Below are 6811 nucleotides of genomic sequence, written 5' to 3' on the forward strand. Positions count from 1 at the left end.
GGGGGACGCGGGGGGGGGGGAGCCCGAGGGGACCCGGGGGGGCCCGGAGCTCTTACCGGAGCGGCGGTCGGGGCGGCAGAGGCTGCCAGCTTGGGCTCCGGCGGTTTTATCTCCCCGGGAGGGGGTCCACCTATTGACGGCGGCAGCGCAATGCAGTGACCCCCCCGCACTACGGCAATGCGGTACCGGGGGGGAGGAGGGGGAGGAGGAGGAGGAGGAGGAGAGAGAGAGGAAGGGAGGGATGGGAGCAGGGCGAGGCGGAGGGGAGAGCGCTGGAGGCGACGCGGAGCAGCGGGAGCGGGGTTGGGAGGACGGAGGGATGGAGGATGGAGGGATGGGGAGAGATACCGGGATGGAAATGGGAGGCACGGGAGGGAGGTGGAGGGGTGGAAGATGGAGGGATGGGAGGAAAATGGAGCAATAGTGGAGGAAGAGAGATGGAAGATGGAGGGATGGGAGGGAGATGGATGGGGGAAATGGAAGGATGGAAAATAGAGGGATGGGACAGAGATATGGGAGAGGGAGGGATAGCAGAGCTGGAGRGTTGGGAGAAAGATATAGAGATGGAGGGATGGAAAGTGGAGGAATGTCAGGAAAACGAAGGGATGGTGGAGGTGGAGGGCTGGAAGATTACAGCACGGGTGGGAGATGGCTGGACCCCCCCCCACACACGACAGCCCGGGGGTGGAGGAAAGGGGCTGGCGTGGGAGCGGTGGCCGGGGTGGCCCTCGCCCCGTCCCACAGCCAGGCCAGGCTGCGAGGGCTGCGTTCGCTGGCCGCGCCGGGACAGGGCGGCTCTGCGCTGGCCGACCCAGGCTGACGTTCGCATCCCCCTCTTCGATGCTAGAGCGGAGGGACCTGGTCCCAGGGCTCCAGCTTTTCGCTTCCTGCCTCTCCTTAGCCATCTAATCCTGGCCAGGTCGTCCTCCTCCCCTGGGCCTCCGTTTGCCAGTCTTGAAATGAGAAGTAAGTAGAGGGCAAAGCTGACTTGGGTTTAACTAATGCCATAACTGCCCCAAGTCTGTTAGCCAAAAAGGAGAACGCTGAAATTCCACRTGTGTCGTTAAAAAAATCAGCACAAATGTGCACAGCAGCGAACAGTAAAGCAAGGAACAAGTAAATCAAAGCATGTTCCTGCATCTGTGTTCACTCAGCATGTGTATTGGTTACTCAAGTACCTGAAGCTTGTTGACACCATTTCATTTAACATGAGATGGGGTTCACGTTCTAGGGAAACAAGGAAACTAGAAGTCGTTTTTTCCTCTGCAGTGCCATGATACTTCCTTTGCATAAAAATGCATCACGTAATGGCCAGAAAATTCATGCCCTGCATCAGCTGTGCAATTAAAAAGCTAATGCAAAATCTTCTGTGTCCTGAGGCCAAGTATAGGTCAAAAGAAAGGTAACTTTGAATTAAGCTATGTAACAGTGCAGAAAAATGTTGTGGTCTAGGCCATGTTTCAGTGACCTTAGCAACTAAATCAGATACTGTTACCTTCCTAGTCTAAGAGTTAAAAACTTCACATCGCGTATTAACCTCTTATTAACATTTAAAGGGACACTCAGTTTTTTTTCTGAATGTGGCATTTTCTTAGAAATATAACATGATAGGGAAAATATCCTTTGGTTTTATGCAGCATTCCTTGTGCAAAATATAATTCACTGACTGTCCAAAAAAGTAAAAAGAAACTTYCTAAAGGAAGGCCACAGGCCATGTTTAAAGGGACTCACTCGGAGCTGTTCCTGGCTGGGAGCAGCGGAGTTGCCACAGGTTTGGGTACCCCAGTGCCTGGGGTTTTGCTGCCACGTTGGTGCCCGATATGGTTTAACTTTAGCCTTTAGTGAAATCTTGGCATGGCCAAATACCCACTGAGGCTCCTTCAGCCCMTTGGTGCTGCCCAGCTCCGGGGGGACCACGCCACACGGGAATGCCTCCTGCTCCGCGTCTCTGAGCTCCTTGTTCTGCCTGCCCGTGTTTTAGCGCTTTGCCAAGAACAATCTCTCCCCTGTCTATGCAAGGAGGCAGCCTGGGGATTGCCCTAGGTGGGACCCAGGCTGTGTCCACTGGTGACATCTTTGGCCTTCACTGAAGTCAAAGGATAGAGCAAAACCCAGGGCCYATCTTCTTGCAAGCCCAGGGAGACAGAGAGGGTGTGATGGGCCTCCATTTTATTCTTTTTTTTCTCCAGCAAAGATAGCTGGTTTGAATTTTTACCCTTTTCCYCAGACAAGGGAAAGAGAAATGGAGAGTGCATCTTGCGAACATCAAATAGCATGGCACGCAGCCTTGAAGGACGCATCCACGAGAGCATCGGGGAGCCCACGGCCCGTCTGAAGCCACGAGACTCAGACGAGCAGCATCCCGTGAAGYTGGCTGCCATCCCAGCGCCGCTCAGGGAGCGCAGGTGAATTATCCTTCCCAATCAGCAAGGCTGGTCTGCGGTTTCATGGCTGCTTTGGCCAACGAGGTGGAGCGCCGTGGCGTCCAGACTGCCTTGCTGGCAATCGCCCGGCGCCTACGGAAACGGGGCCAGAGCCTGCCCAGAGCGTGCGTCTTATTTCTGCAACGAAACGGAGCCTGACAGCCCGTCAGACTATAAATAGTCCGGGGCACGGAGAGGATAGAGCGCCGTCAGACCTGGCTAATCTGGGCTAGGTCAAGCCGCGCAACGCCCAGCCTCCGCGAGGCTTAAAGCCATAGCTGTCCGCGAGGTCCGCCGGCATCCCGCGGGCCTTCTGGCTCCGGAGCAAAGGGTTTCCCATCGAACACGTTCGATCCCTTTGGATCATCAAGCGCTTGGCGTTATTTGCATGCCGGAGGGGAACCACTTCCCCACAGCGCTTGACCAAGCACCTGCAAAATACTGCTGATCTGTCTGTAAATGCTCAGCTAGGCACAAAAAAATAAACCCGCACAGCCAAAATCCAGGAGCGGCTGGAAGTTTAACGCCTTGTCTCCATCCATCTGGCTCGGGAACGGCTCCCAGTGGCAGGCGAAGCCCCCATGCATCCTATTCCGTCTCTGGTACCCCCACCCTTCTTTTAGCCTAGCAAAAAGCCAGCGCCAAATGATTCGGKATCACTGGAGCAAACGGGGACTCCCGTCTGGACGGCACCGCTTCCTGCGCGCTGCGGGCAAGAGCCGATGCCAGAGCAGCGGCAACGGCTCCCGCCGGCTCCCCCTTTCCGGATCCCAAGCCCACAGCCCCCAGCTTCTTTAAGCTCTGCTAAAATTCACATAATAAATGAGATTTTTTTTTATTCCCTGAAAGGCCCAGCGTGGTGCGCTGGGGAGAGTGAGTAATCCGCAGTGTCTGTGATTTGTATGTAACTGGGCTGCAAACACCGCAGGCTGCCTGTCTGGATTCGCCCTCTCGCCGGGGGTGTTCGTTCCCGTGAGCAACGCGCTCAGCTCGCTGAGCTGTTGCATTTTTGCCGCTATCAGACGCATCAGCTCTCAGCTGGAAGGCGGCGTTTTCAGCAGGGCGGGCGTCAGCCGCGGGGGATGCCCGACGGCACGGCTTCGCGGAAACCCTGCCGGCCGGGCCGCCGGCRGCGCGGACGGTCTCCAGGCCTGGACCAGCAAACCACATTGCGTGGCTGCCACAGATGACCTCTTTGAGCATCTCCCAAGGGCAAAAGCTGTTATTTTCCTCTCCCTTTAAAAGCGAGAGAGATATTTGCCTTGAAAAGGAGAAACGTGGGGCCTGGTGCTGTTTTCTGCATCCCCGTGCGCAGCAGGCGCCAGCCCAGCAGCCAGAGGGGCTTGGGAAGCTGCTGCCCYGCGACGGGCAGGGAAGGGACGATGGCTCTTGGTTTCCATCTTTGCACGACCAGGGTTTCAGCTCCCTCCACACCCCTCCTGCCTTTGCACCCCGATGTTGCAGCAGTTACTACTCTCTGCCCAAACCGGTCATGGTCAAAGAACCAGGAAACCGGCCACCGCGGCTCTTCTCGCGATGCTCATCGCGGGGCGAAGCCAAGTGCTGCTGCTGGGGACACGGGGAAGGAATTCGTGTTTAAGTAAAATATCAACTGTTAGGGGATGGATTTCTGGGTGTAACAGCAGCGGATTTTAGTGTGTATTTACACCAGGATTCGGGATGGCCTTTGAGGCGGGCCAGCAGTGCTGACGAAGGAGCAAGGGAGAAGCAGGGAACGGTCCGAGGTCCGGCAGCAGCACGTGCTGCTGATCCCACTAAACGTGAGCGGGAGGTTTGAAAATAAACCTCACCGGTGACACCAAGCTCCCCGAGCAGCCTGGCCGGCTGGGGACAGCGTCCGGCAGCGCCCTGCTCGGGGCGAATGGCTCCTGCGGGCTCGGGGGGTTGCACAGCCAAGCCGTGCTTTCCCCCGACAGCTTTAACCCCTTCTCCGCTCTTCCCCTTCCCCCCCGTTATTAGGATTTTGCTGCTCTGTTCCTCCGCGCTCCCCCGAGACGCAGTTGACCAAAAAGAGGCCACGCGGAAGAAAACCGCGCTGCTCCATCCGACGCTCTGCCGAGCCGAGGAGCGGCCCGGACAGACGGCTGCACGCCGCAAATCCTTTCCCGGCTCGAGGGGAGGGGAATATGGGCACGTCGGCCGTGTTTCCTTAGGGAGGCCGGGCGGCGCACGTCTGCGGGTCACGAAAAGCCCGTGGTGAGCCGGGGCACGGCGTTCCCCATCAAACCTCAGCTGGAAGAGCCCTGCCTGCCCGTATCTTCTGGTCTCCATAGGTAAAGGGYTGTTAATGGAAGTGTCTGGCTAAGAACATAAGCTTCAGCTGCATCCAGAGGGAGAAACCAATGAGCAACTTCACTGCTGAACTCGCCCTCATCAAAGCCTGCGGAATTGCACTAGCCAGCGACGGGTTTTCACGTTCCGCAGCACCGAGCGGCAGCCGGATCGCCCCCTCCCTCCTGCAACGGAGGCGCTGGCCTAAGAGTTGTCTGCAGAAACACGAATCCCGACCAGCTCCTCGAGCRGTTTCTGCAAGACAGGAACGGCAGGTGTTTTCCTGACGTTTTCCCGGCGTTTCCCCTGTTCCCCTGGTTTGGGGGGGACCGGCGAGCGGTTCGGGGGGGTCATACTAGAGCCAGCGTTTCTGTGGGTTTAGAGCTTTTTTTTTTCCTGGCAACACGTCCTTCCCKTTGGGGTCCAAAAGGAGAGAAATTTAATTTTGTCTGGAGGAAAGGAGAACGTCGCTCCTTTGGGACGCACCGCTGCCCCCGCTCAGCCCTGCACCCTTTGCCGCCTCCCGGCTGTTTTCGCCAAGGACACGGCTGTGTCCCGTGTCCCAGCTGCGCACACGACCAGGAGGTCACGCGAGCCGGCTGCCAGCTGTGACACGGAGCCCAGAGAGCCAGATTAAAAAAAAAAAAGAAAGAAAGAAAAAAAAAAGAAAAATATTGCTCAAAAGCAGACTGTACAGAGAGTCGCAGTAAACTCAGCTGTAATTAGAGGAAAATCGAAAAGCGCATCTGTCTGAATCTCATCGTCCACCTGCTTTGAAAGCTATTGATTCTTGATCGATATAAATGAAATTTATCTTCTCCTCAAGCTGCCCACATGGGCTTCGCCCTAGGAAACCAAACCGGAGTCTCGGCTCGGCTCCATAAATCCTGCCCAGCTACTCTGCAGCCCCCAAAGTTTAGGCCTTCCTTTCTTTTCCTTCGGGGGCAGATAAATTTCTGGAGACCCAGGCACCAARGCTCTCTGCGCCCTGTATTTTGGGGTTTGGACCAACGCTTCTGGCATTTTAGCAATATTTATTTGCAGTATTTTATTTATTTATCCAGCGTACCGTACTGGTGTCCAAGCGTCGAGGAGCTGTGCTTCAGCGCCGGTGGAGCCCAGGCTTTTTCTTCTCCAGTGAAGCTTTCTTACATACAACCGATACAGCCAAGGCAGTTCAGTAGCCCTTCAAGTTTCATTTATTAATGATTAATTCCAAATGTGCTTGTATCAGGTATATTTTGCTTGAAATTTTAAAAATCTTTTTCTCTCAAAGTTTCAAATATTAAACTGTGTTAAGGGACTTTTTTGTCTTTTTTTTCCCCCAGGACTGCAGAGCAAGCATTTCAGAAGAAAGGCTTTCTTGGCTCGCTCTCAATGCCGTGTTACGTAAAGTGGTCACCAGACAGCGTGTTTATTGTTTTCACTATATTTTCACTAAATATTAACAAAATACTGAACAGCATCACATATTTCAATTCTTAAACTTTCCGGGGATGGTGATATTTTTAGGCTGCATTTCAAGGTTTAACTTTTAATAATAAATGTTAACTATTAAAGTTTTAATGGTATTTTTTGTATATGTGTGCATATTTTATATATAAAAATATACATTTGTATGTACAGATTTGTGCATATATATTTTTCTTTTTCTTTTCCTTCCTCCTGTTTTGCCTGGGACAAGAGTAGCCCCAGCAATCCACGTGCCGAGGGGTGAGAGGCACCCGGCGACAGGAGATTTCTAGGGAGAGCATCGCACTTTTTATCAGCCAGGCGGGAACCACCTCCCGGCGGGGGCTGTTTGATTTGTTTTGCTTTGTTTTTGCTGGTTGGGGTTGTTTTTTCCCTGCATTAACGCCGCTCCTCGCCAGCCGCCCCGCGGGTGCTCGGCGCTGCTCACGGGCCCCGCGCGGGTGGGGGCGGGGACAAGGGGCGGAGTCCGGAGGCCCCGCCCCCTCCCGGGACAGAGCAGAGGGGCGGAGCCTCACACCTCGGAGCCCCATTGGCGGCGGCGCGCTGCGTGGGCGGGGCCCGAGGGGATATAAGGGGCGGGGCGGGGCGGGGCCGGCAGCGCCGCGTCCCGGGCCGTGCCGGGC

This window comes from Rhea americana, unplaced genomic scaffold (genome assembly GCF_003343005.1).
Source record: "Rhea americana isolate MKP2758 unplaced genomic scaffold, rheAme1 scaffold_4, whole genome shotgun sequence".
Lineage (NCBI taxonomy): Eukaryota > Metazoa > Chordata > Aves > Rheiformes > Rheidae > Rhea > Rhea americana.